Raw genomic sequence first — 13482 nt, forward strand, 5'->3', positions numbered from 1 at the left:
CATATGATGCTCACTACGTGCTCTTGCGCGCCGAAGCCTATCAATTAAAACGTATTAGCGTTTTATATAATATAGATTAGCCATATGATGCTCACTACGTGCTCTTGCGCGCCGAAGCCTATCAATTAAAAATGAAAACTGTTGCCAACGCGAGAAAAGAAATATCATCGGTTTTATTGATACATACGTATTAGCGTTTTATATAATATAGATACATGATAGCCTTTCATCCCTTCAGTGGGTCGATAAATGAGTACCAAGCATGCTTGGGAACTAAACACTGGGGGTTTCGCATTCGACTGACGTCCTAACCGGAACATCTGCTCCTGCACCCCAGACCCCAAAAAAGGTCAAGAAAACTGAGATGGGCACAGTAGGCCTTGGCCCTGTATGGGCTGTCGCGACGCTGAGTTTAGTTTAGAGTTTAGATACATGATAGAAGGAGTAGTTACTATTACAGAAGTTGTAAATATTGTTTTATTTTCTAGAAAGTATCGAATACCTTTTGTTCTGAGTGGCAATTGGATTTTTTTGCATGTGCGTCTTCGAATTTCTCATCATTGCAAGTGGTTAACATTTCGAGTTTTTTTTAGTTCAAAAATTTGTCAATAATCAAGTATATTTCATATCACTGAGCCACGGAGGCTCAGGGGTGAACCTACTGCAGTACTCACTGACCACATTATACTGATAAACATCCTTAGTGGTAAGCGGATCATGAGACCTACTTCCCCTTGCCTTCGGACTAACCATCGAAAGTTTTTCTGTCCATGTAATGAAAATAAGATTTCCGTCAAAAAGTCCTTCACGAAGTCTAGTTTGTCCTAATATTTGATCCAGAAGTTCCCTTGTCTTATGAATTGGGTTCAAAATTACAAGGTCACGGAATTAAACATTACTTGTTGTAAGTACAGAATCAGGTCGGTTGGTTAACGCAGGTTATAAAATAAGAAATAAAACAAAATCAATGTCCACTAAATACGTTATTTAAAAAGAATTCGACCTCTATATTTTTATGTAAATGTTGTTTAATGTTTTCTATAAATGAGTTTTAGTGTATAATTTTCATTTAATGCTCAATTTCACTACATTTTCTCAGAATATTACTCTATCAATTTTGTTTACGCCATGGCTGCTTAAAAATCTATGAAAGGATTGAAGCTTTATGTTGTAATCTTAACTTTCATTGTGAATTGAAATAATAAAAGCCACAAGAGACAACTTTGTCTATATTATTCTTTTTTTATTTATTTTGATGTCTTGGTTGAAATACTAGCAGCTTTGAATCACAAGCTTGTTCAACTTGTAAATAAATTTTCTAATAAAGTGTATTTCGTTATTTAATAATTAAGTTTTATCATGATTATAAAAAGAAATGAAATTGCAGCCAAAACCCCATCCTACATAAATAAGTATTTTGAATAAATTTAGTCTTACATTGCCTTTAATTTAACCAATTACATTTGTAATTGACATATAAAATGATCATTAGAAATAAAAGCTTTCATTAAATAGTTAAAAGAGAACTTCTAACGTTTTCCTACGTTCGGAAATGTAAAAACAAAACATGATGGCCTTTCGTATTCTTTCTTGTTTTGCTAATAAAATTATAACAAACTATTCCTACTATTAACTACTCTGCTTTTTTAAAAAAAAGTAACTTTGACGTAATGTAAGGTCAGAAGTTTTTTGTTTCAGATAAAAGAAAATTTCGTTTCGTTATTTAGTGAAACCACTACAAGATAGAAATGTTATAAAAAGAACATGAAATAATACACAATTAAGAAAATCGAAAGACTAGGAGATAAAGTTTTCTATTTGAATCGGAATCTATATTAAATAGTTTCATTTTAAGAATTAAATTTGCTTCTTATTAAAAGAATGGAGACAGACATATGGAGACAGTTGTATAATATATATGTTTTGCTAATTAACTTTCTTTTTGAATTAAATATTTCATTTCGAGAAAGAAAATTGAAATTAAACTGCACATGAAAATTTTGAAGGTTAAAGTTTCAAAAATTGCCTACTTAAAATTACTTAAATTCAAAAATTTGCCTACTTGAAATTATACTGAGAAACATTTTTTTTTCTTTCGCAATAGATTTTTAATAGATCGGATATTAAATACTTTCGTATCACTGATTTCAAATTTGCAATCAGTTTTTCTCGCTAAGCTATAGTTTTTCTTTTTTTTTCTTCCTTTTTTTTTTGCAAACTGACATTTTTTGTCCAAATGTACACATTTAAAAGCGTTACATATAACAAACAGGGGGTTGCATGAATGTTACGGCGAGCTCTTTGAGGAGTTTAGGCACATCAAAATAGCATAGGAACATATGCCTGGAAATGTTATATGCGCCACTGATGGTGCTTCTCTTTTATGAACTGTGTGTACTTCAGTATTCGTGTACTTCAGAACTGATTATGAGATGGAAGCGCCCCTAGCCGCGTTCCGAGCATGGGTTTCCATGCAATTTTAGTACTGATGATATTCCCGAACTATCCTAGTATTATGTAAAGAGGTTTACGCAGTCCTCTCTTATATATAATGTTTTTAATCGCGTACATTTCGACAAAAAATAAGCTAAAAATGTCAATTAAAAAATTTTTTTAAAATACACAAACTCGAATTAAGAAGGATCATGTATTTGCATAAATGCAAAAAAAATTCTATACAGCAAATTAAGTGAAAAATAAAATATTTTTCAAATAACAAGGACCAAAATTATTATTTAGACAGATTCATAATTTTTTTTTTAACTCAAGTGATGTAGCAATTCAAATTTTAAATTTATTATTCAGGAAAAGTGTTAAGAATGTTAATCACTATATTAACATATTAGAATTAAAAAAAGTGGATCAAGGAAATAAAAGTGGATATTTAAACTTGAAAAGTAAACAGTCGTGATAGTTAAAAGAAGAGAAAAAGAAACAGTTTTTGTTGCAGCTTCATCATTTGGAGTTTTTAAGAACAGGCACGAAGACTGTATGTGACTAATTAACCAGTTTGCATAAGAGCATTAAAAATGAATGAAAAATCTAGCTATGGATGTGTGTGTTAAAAATAAAACAATGCACAGAAGTACGATTTTTAGTACCATTTATCATGTTTATTTATTTAAATTAATAATTTTTATGTTTATGTACTTGTAATTTTATTGTTTTTGTTGGGTTCTGCACTTGTAAAAATTTTGTTCGAAAACAATAGATAGTTTTCGTGAAACATCCAAACAGAGCCCACTTCTGGCTTCTAACTTGGGTTCCATCAATTGTAAGGGATGGAATTTACTGACTTATAGAATAAGCAGAAATTCTCATATGGGTTTCTGTTGAAAGCGAAGCGGTTTTAAATTTTGTTAAAGAAAGGATTTTTCCATTATTAAGTTTAATGTACTAAAACTAATGCGTTTGCGAAGCTAAGTTTTTTAAACTGAACTTCATAAATACATTAGTTTTAACCCTTCCTGACCTGAGCTTTTCGTAATCTGAGCTTTTGAGCTTGTTTTACGACTTTATTTTTGAAGAATACATTAACCTATGCTGATTAGTTAAGTTTTTTAAAAGCTTCCTCAGATGCATATTTATTTCAATATTGTTCTTAAAAGCAGCTAACTTAATTTATCTAATATTAATTAATTTGCTCACTCTATTTTAATGCGAAAGCCTTATTCGGTATGCACTATAAGAATTTTCCATCTGAAATTACGGTTAAATAGCAGTTAGTTGACAGTACATCCGATTAACCATTAAGTTTATGCCTATGAACATTTCTTATTTTTACGGTTTTAAAATCCTTTTACAACTGGTACAGTCAAAAATCCGTGAATACAAAAGTAAATGGCTTTGTAATCATTTACAACTGGCTTAAATCATAAACCAAAAAAATAAAACTTAAGTCGGCTTTGGAGCTTTGTGAGTTCGGTGCCATTTATACAAGAATAATAGTTTCGTATTCTAATAGTTTAAGGTCAACGATTGAAGAGTGCAGGATACTAGAAAGTTTTTATATATCGAAAGAAGGGAAGAAATACTGTGGTATCAATACTGAGTTTCAAACCCCTTTTCAGTTAGTCAGGACATTGATCGATTAGCCTTCTTAGCTACAGTAGATTCCTAGCTGTACAGAAAGAAATGGCTTCATAAGGTAGGCCTAGTTGGCGCGGATAGACTTCTGGTTGTTAATCCGTATTAAGTAAAAGCAACCAATAAGCTTTTTTTCTCACATTTAACAGCTTAAATATCTAGTGAATATTTGAATATATATGTATATATATATATATATTTCTTCTGTGNATGGATCATAAATTGCTTAAATTAATTCTTCTTCTTATCCACTGTAGAAAGAAACAGAAAAGTTTTTGTTGCTGATATGTACAGAATAAAATTGTGTATAATAATCAATCATTAAATAAATAAATAACTTTGATTACATCCAAGCATATTGCAATCATACATAATCTTAGTATTAGGTTAAAATTTTCTTTCCCTCTTTACAGTATTAGCAGTTAAAAAGAATTTCACTTCAATGTCCTGGCATTCATAAGCCAGGAAAATGACAGCCAGGATAATGACAAATTTCCCATTTTATAGCATATAACTTTACTTTAATTTAATATTTTGGCCGAAGACGTTTATATTCCGCAGAAAACAACAGTATTTCTTAAAATAACTCAGATGAATCTATGTTGTGTTTGTTATTAATGATTTCAAGAAGCCAGGAAAATGACAGCATAAAAACCTACTAATCTTGAAAAATTTTTTGAAATAGATTTTGAGCCAGAAAATTGGTTTCTTATTCATGCAACAAGACATGTTCAGATAGGAGGGTATCTAATCAATTTATTAACATAAGATATTGATTCCTGGCTTTATCTATTTTGGTTATAAGTCACTAAATAAAAGTAGCCAGAAAAATGACAGATTTTCATGGGACAAACAAATTATTGACAGAAAAAAATATTTCAAACGAAGTTTAAGTAAACAATATCCTCTGCGTATATTCTGGAAATGCTTACATAGGATAAGATAAAAAAAATTAGATTTTGAAAAATGTATGGGAAGTTTTGAAGCTGGTTATTATTGGAAATATTATTTGGGACATGCCAGGAAAATTACATTTTGATATTCAATTAAATTTTTTAAGTATACAAAGCAGTCAATGCTAGTGCAAAGTCATTTTAAAATGCTAACAGCAATGCTATTTATAAATTTTTTAAAAAAAAGTTCTTTTAGTATTACAGTATTAGATCTTGGAGCAAGGGACAGTGAATTTTATGTTTCGTGAGAATCACCCATATATCTATATCTATCTATCTATCTATCTATCTATATATATATATATATAGATAGATGTAGTGTTTGTTATTAATGATTTCATGACTAATCTTGAAAAAATTTTTGAAATAGATTTTGAGCCAGAAAATTGGTTCCTTATTCATGCAGCAAGACATGTTCAGATAGGAGGGTATCTAATCAATTTATTAACATAATCTCGGCTATTTCAGGGTATATTTTTTGTACAAAAAATGTTTAGAGATATTAGTAAAAATAATTTAAAATAAAATACTGCGGTTAGAATTTAAAATTAATTATTAAAAGGAACTAAATACTAAAAAAGCCTTTAATTATTAAAAAAAGCTGAAAAAAAGTAAAACAATATTTTTTATCCGTTTTTCTGGTGATTGTTTTATTTCTTGTCTTTGCAAAAATGCATATGACGTCAAACTGCAAAAGTTTCATTCTCATAATTTTTAATTAGCTTAAAAAAACTCAACTCAATTAAACGTTTTAATTTACCATTTATTAATTAAATTTAGTGGGAAGTAAATTAAAGGACTAATTAAAGTATAAATTATTAAGAATATTATAAAGCTAAGATTAATTAATTTGAATTAACTGCGTTAAACATTATATTAAATGTTCTTTTGATTGAAAAACTACCATCTTTTTCGTGCAGAAATAAAATTCTTTTAAGTATATTCTTAAAGAAAATATTAAGTATTTTCTTTGAGGTTTTTTTGCAATTAATTTTAAATTAATTGTCGTCACCATATTTAATTGCACAGCTGTGAATAGTGAAAACTGTTTTCACAATTTTGTTTTAATATCTGAAACCTTAAAGTTGATTATTGTTAATTTTTGAAAAACAGACATGCATGCATAAAAGATGACCTGTCAGGAATTAATTAAAACATAATCTGATAGGACTTTTAAAAATGTCACTATTTAGATAGAAAATTGAAGCTTTTCACCTATCAAGTCAGGACATTAAGATTTAAGATATTAAAGTCAGGATATTAAGATTTCGTTGTTAAGGACTTTATAAAATAAAGTATTAGTTGTATTTAAATTATTTACCGAATTGAAAAATAATCAGGGGACAATTTAACCTCTTGCTTACTGCTGGCACAATTGAAGGTCCAGAATAGCAGATGCTATCAGGTGCAGCGTGCAAAGGGTTAATTAAGCAAACAAAAAAAGAAACTATCTCACTCCGATTACTTCTATTGTTATTTGAAAGTAAAAGCTATTTGATTTAGCATTTAGAGTCAGCTATATATAGTCGTATTTTTTGATCAAAACATTTTTGAATAAATATCAGAAATCATTAGTTTTTTTAAACAAAAAGTTAAGTGTTATAAATATGTAAATAATTTTACTGAAATAGGCACATATTTAAATAAAGTTTTGTATCAAAAGAGGAGAAAAAACACCTGAAAATAGGCTGTTCAGTAATCACCAGTTCTTAATCCGTATTCTTATAATGCTAGTTGAAAAGAAAAGAATAAAAATATCAAAAACTGTTTAAATTCTTGCAAAAAATTTAAGAAGTGATAAAAGCGAACATTAGATACATCTCTAAATTTATTACAACTGTAAAACTGGTTTAAATACTTTTAATTACTTTTAATTCTTAGTAGTTATTAGTTAGTTTTTAAAAAGAAAAATTCGGTTAATGAAAATATGTTTTGAGACATCTAATGTTTTATTTTCATCATTTATGACATAAATGTGGAATATCTATAATCAGAGTGATGAGTGTAGAACACCTCGCCTACTTATTGATATTCTCAGATACCTCACATAAGGCGGAGTGAGTTGAGTTGTTATTTTATTGTATAATATAGCCTAATGAGGGATTAAGTTCCCAAATGGAATAAAGTTATTAGATGGTTTAATGTGGTCATATATCAAATTATGGACTACGGTATTGGTGTCAAATTACCGGTAACTTAAATACTTTTTATGGTATATGAGTTATAATTTTTTTTAAATCTTTAATACTCTGATTACTTATTTTTTGAAAATTATTGAAATAAAATTATTGAAATAAAAAATTAAGTAGAGTATAGTATAATTCTGAATTTATTTATAAATAGCTAAATTTTTATACGATTTTAAATAAATGCTAGAAAGAACTTTATTTCAGATAAATCTCTAGGTATTAGGAATAATGTTAATGAGTTAAGACCATAATTAGGGAGTAAGACGCCGCTGCAGTTATGATGTGGTTATTGCATCGCGTCACCCTTATGGTTCTCCAGATTTGATTAAATGGCTTAGGCTATATAGCTAATCACTATATTGCTATATAATGATTAGCCACACTTTTTCAAAGGAAACATTTTTACATTAGATTGCTTCTTATTATTGATTTCTCAAAGGAACTTTACAAGTTTTCGACGGTAACAGCGCGTTACACAAAAGCGACTAGCTGCTTACGCGGAAATCGTCCTCATTTTCTTCCAAAACGTTCTTACTGTTCTCTTTAATTGCTCTTGTACCGATCAAGAAAACTGAAAACTTAAACTTTCAAAAGAATGGATCACTTCTAACTCAATATCCGGACCCGGAACCAGCAAAGTAAGTAGTGATGAAAAGTGTTCTCGAAGCTCCAGCACCAGCAAAATGTCTTTTTGAATGCATTACTTCCAAATTTGTTTTTAAAAACTTTCCTGTTGAAACTCGAGTTTTAGACATTGGCACTGAATTTAACTTTGAAAATAAAGTCCATACTCTAGAAATTCGATGGTTCTTGAAAAATCTAAAACTGAAGACAACAATCCTATTTATCATCTTAGAAACAATTATCCCAGAGAAAATTCTCTTGTAATATCAATATCCCGAGACCTAGATTTTTCACCACAGTATGACCCATGGAAGGAATTGCTGAGATTTTGGTAAGGGTCCTTGCTGGGAATTGCTGGGGTTGTGGCTGGGATTTTGGTTCTTCTTAAGCAGAGATATCGAAATACGTGGCAGAAGAACATATCACCCATGCTGAGTCAAAATCGGAACTTAACAATTTCTCGGGCTCCATGTAGCAATTAGTTGAAATAAATTCGCAAGACAAGTATCAATGCTGACGACTAAAATAGAGAGCTTGACAAATACAATAGACAATGTCCACCGGCAATAACAGGTATCCAACGTAGCACCCTTCTCCTGTCCCCTTCTCAAGAAGCCGAACGTTTATCCCACCCGGCCGACTTCCAGAACAGGCAAATAAAAAGAACGACCAATAATCTCTCCATTTCTGAGAAAATGAGAACAAAATTTCTCCTACCAAGTAATATCAACTAGCTCGTATATCAGGAACTGCCACTGCTTGTGTTTAACACTCTATAAATGTCTCTTTTACCACTGAACAATGCTGAGGACCAGATGTGCTTCGACACTACCTCAAGTTAATTCTATCAAAATTCTCGGTATTTGCTACGCATCCAATGTTTCTTTTCTCCGCCACTTTCAATACCTTAAATATATTTAAAGAAAATAAACGCTCTTCGTTGCAAATTTGCTTGCAATGGAGGTCCCGAACTTATCCCCTCATGCAGATTGCAAACGCTACAATTAGAAGTACGCCTGAGCATGGCAGCACAATCCTGTCCTCGCAGCCTAAATCAATCAGTGTTATCGAAACAATCTATAACTCTAGTCTTTGAACAGCAACGGATCTCTCACGTGACTCCTATCGCGGTTCTCCACAAAGAAGCTGGCATGGCTCAATATTGCACCATTGCACCATTTGCGTTACCTTCGCCACTGTCCCCTCGGCTCTTAGTTCCCAATTATTTACCTTTTAAACTACCTGCATTTGACCAAATTTAAAGAATTTTTTTTTATCTATTTCTTAAATTTCAGAACATTTTTACTCGAAATAGTACCCTTTCACATTTTGGTCTTTTTCACAGATCTCCCGAACCTCTTTTTCTACATAAGTGACCTCCCACATCAAACTACAAAAAATCCCAATGAAATATTTTCCTCCTTTTTAGGAAATTTTTCACACTATTTGAAATGATTTGAGCATTCTGGCTACAGATACGTAAAAATGACATAGTTATTGCGGCTATTCATTTAAAAACTAATATGTGCTATATTCTCTATATTTATGTGTTATATTTATACGTACTTTATTTTCCAATATATGCTATACTTGTGTTTAAAAATTCAGTTTTTACCGGGAAATTCTTTCTCAGCAAACGTATGAGATGGCAAATTAAAGCACAGAAATGGACGCATTAAGATACTTGCATACCATAAAGCTTTATTCACTAACGTGTAGAAAAATAAAATTCACATATACATATATGAAAATACATATATGAAATAAGACAATATTGCTATCATTAACTATCGTGGTGTTATCGTTATTTATATATACATAGTTATCGTTAACGATAACAAATAAACAAAGTAGTATCGCGAATAGTATACATAGCTAGAATTATTGAATGCGAAATTTAAGTGTTGTACAAAATTTGGGAAACTGAAATAATGACGAATGTAGAAAAAATATAAATAGGAAAGTAAATCTTCAAATTGTTAATCGATTTTTAACAACACATCGAGTTAATCTTAACTCGTAATTTTAACTCGTAAGTTATACTGAACAATGTTTGTTATCTACAACTTTGTCCTACAACGGATAAGTATCCGTAGTATAGTTTAGGTTTGATAAACAATCCTCCTAGTATCTAAATCAGGGGTTTCAAACTCAAAAGCTAACTTGGGTCAAATAAACAATGCTTAACTTTAGGAGGGCCGCAAAAAGAAAAAAAAAAAAAAATCAATGTTCATAGAAACATATTTTTATTTCGAATAGTACGTTGTAATAAACATACATAAAGTTAAATTATTGTTTGATACTTGACATCACTTCTCTGCTACCATCTTTCCTATTTCGGGAGAAATTTTATTGGCCGAGACTACTTTCAAAATTGTCCCAACGTGAGCGTTATTAATACGGTTTCGGACAGGAGATTTATTTCCATTCATAACGGAAAATAATTGCTCGCACTGATAAGTACTTCCAAACATGGAAATAATTTCTGATGCCAATTTTCGAGTATTTTCAAACCTTGCCGGAAAATATTTGTTAAATTCAGGCACGCCCACTTCAATGAATTTTGCGTTCAAATTTGAGTCGCACTGAATCTCAATCACTTCAATTTGCATATTACTGGGTACTGAGTCTATATTTATTGAGAAAATCGAGGAAAACAAACAAAATTTGTCTTCCAAAGAATTAAAATCTTTAAATCTTGCTTCAAATTATGTTCTAAGATTTGAAATTTTTTCTGCGTATTTTTGATACGATGCAGTATCCCTGGAATGGCAGGTGCCGCAAGCCAATTAGAATCTTACATTTTCGCGTGTACAATTTAAAGTGATCCGTATAGTTTATAAATAAAGTATATTATAATTTTATATGCTAGTTTACTTTCGAATTCACATTTCTACTTTATTTTTACTTTGCGTCGGATATATTGACTGGGCCGCAAAAATGTCCATCTCGGGCCGCGAGTTTGACACCCCTGATCTAAACAGTGTTAGTAGTGCTGTCAAAAATTCTTAATTTAACACTTTTGACTTTAAGCCATAAATTGCTTCTTGCTTCAATAAATAATGGCTCTGGATTGGTTTTAATAAACATCTTTTTCAGCTTTAACCACAGTCGATGTAAAGAAAATTTTATACAGATCTCTCAATATCCCGGAGTTTGATGTGTAAAGCAACAAAATGAAGACTATTCGATAAAGAACATCTGTTTGGAACTGAAGAGTTAAAATTTAATCTAAGTTTTTAAGTCTGTGAGTAATGATAAGCTATTCAATATAATTTTTATTAATCTAAACTAATATAAGACAGCTCCAAGTTTTTCATTTATTTACTGAGTTGTTAATTGTATGTTTATATATAACAGAAATAGTTCTCATATTGTAGTTAGGTCATTTATCACGTAATCAATAAATTTAATTTAATAACCTGACATATTTCCATTTTTATTGGCCGGAGAATTGCTTGGTAGGATCCAATTTTCCCTCTATGATTTCCATATTTTTTAATTGTCATCTTATTGTTTTCTATAAAAATTTTATGTTCCAAATTTAGGGGCATTTACCAGTAAATTTTTATTCTAAATGTCAAATGGAATTAATTTTCTAAATTATATAAAACTAAGTTTTATTTTATAACTTATTATTTTATTAATACTACATTTCAAGAATCTTATTTGAATCTGTGTCTAATCTTAAGTTTTGAAATTTTTGGTTCAAATTATTGTATACTATTAAAAATTAGATTCATTATATTATTAAGACCAGCTTCATGCGAAAAATTTTATTTATCAGCCTCTTTGATAAGCAAAATTATTGAATTACGTTTGTGAAATTGTAAAATTTTTTTGAAACTTTAATTTTAAATGCCATTTTTAAAAATTGATCACGATTACACAGCAAAAGTTATGTTTACTAATATGAATTACTTAGTGATCTTAATATTGTCCTAAGGTAAATAGTTAGATGCGTGAAGAGCAAAAAAACAATCATTTTTTGAACAAATGATTTAAACTAAATTAATTTTCTTGAATTAAAAGTCAATATTAGGGGTTCGAGAGGCATAAAATCAAATAGGCTGACTTGTAAAGTGTTAAATTGTGAAATATGACACACACACATTTTAAGCAAATTTATTATTTTATGGGTTTGTATTCTTGAGCATGTACTCTCTGTAAATTCTACAAAAATCTATAGATTTCCTATTTTAATACTATTCATTTGTATTATAAGATAAAAGTTTTGATATTTTTAATGGTGTTTAACTGAAAAAATCAAACCATCAATGGAATTGAACAAATAATTCAAATGTAAAGGAAGTTTCTGTTACTATCAAACATAAGTTCCAAAATTTCGAGAATTCTCTTGAGCTTCTGGGACGATATTTTTTCCAGATTGCAGTGGCCCTGTTATATGCAGTTCCAAAAACTACAATGAATGTACGTTGTTTCAATGAAAGTTTGCGTTAATTATTGTAATTTAAAATACCATCAGAACAAATTATCTTAAGTTGAGCTGTTTAGACAATAAGATTGAAACTTGGTAACAATCCAGATTAAAAACAAAATAATTTCATTTCTTTAGTTTTCTCTAGGAAATTAAATATGCCGAAAAAATTAAACAATCAATGATTTTAATAGGGAAAAACTAATTCTGTGAGCTGTTGTGTTTTGATGTCCCAAAATGTCTCTTAGTTTTTAATTTAATCGTTTAGAATTTTGAATTTATTAAACTCGTCGGTAACATTAAGTGAATGTTAATGAGTTGATTAAAATGGCTCTTAAAAAACGTTTTGCAATCAGGAAAGCGTCAGTAAGTTTCTTATTCAGGACGTAAATCAAAATGGGTAGTTAAGAAAACTAGTAAAATCATTAAGAGATTCTTTTGAAAAAATAAACCGATGGAACCAAAGTCGTAATGTGTTGCTGCCATTTGCCTAAATCAGGATATTTTAAAATGTTTCTTTTAAATATTAAAAAAAGTTAATTTCTTACAAGTTTGCCACTGGTACTATTAACTTAAATGTGCTTTTAAATTTACGTTGTAGGAATCTTTGCGACTCACTTTATCGTTTAGAATTCTCAATACGAAGATAGTCTGAAAGATAAATCCGTAATATACCTAGCCATCCCGAAGTCCGGAACTCTTCCCCGTAATGTTTATGCTTGGTGTTTTAAAAAAATGAATAATGAAATTCCTCGCTCAGTTAAACTAAGTTTAAACATTAAAAGATTTTCGAGCTGTTTCAGTTTTTAAATATAAGCTGTGAACAGATTAAAAACCTGGTGGAATTTGAAATTCTGCATGAAAAAGCCACTCCACCTAATTGGCAGGTTTTTACGGAATATAACCCCATAAATGCGAATTTGACCCCTGTTTCCTGTAACAACCTATTCTTGGAGCTCTCACCTTATGTAAGTTTTACTGCCAAGCATTAATTTCAAAAGTAGAAAAACTATTTTTCAGACCTGAAAAATTTAAAAAAAAGGAAAAAAAATAAAGTAGTTGTAGCTGTGAGAGACGCGAACAGCCCTACAAATTTTCCTTCTGACAACTTAATTTGAAAGTTTAACTTTGAATGCCTGTTTTATATTTTCAAAGCTGTTTACTTCAAAAATAATCAAACTTAAAAATCAAT

This window comes from Parasteatoda tepidariorum, chromosome 3, assembly GCF_043381705.1.
Source record: "Parasteatoda tepidariorum isolate YZ-2023 chromosome 3, CAS_Ptep_4.0, whole genome shotgun sequence".
Taxonomy (NCBI): domain Eukaryota; kingdom Metazoa; phylum Arthropoda; class Arachnida; order Araneae; family Theridiidae; genus Parasteatoda; species Parasteatoda tepidariorum.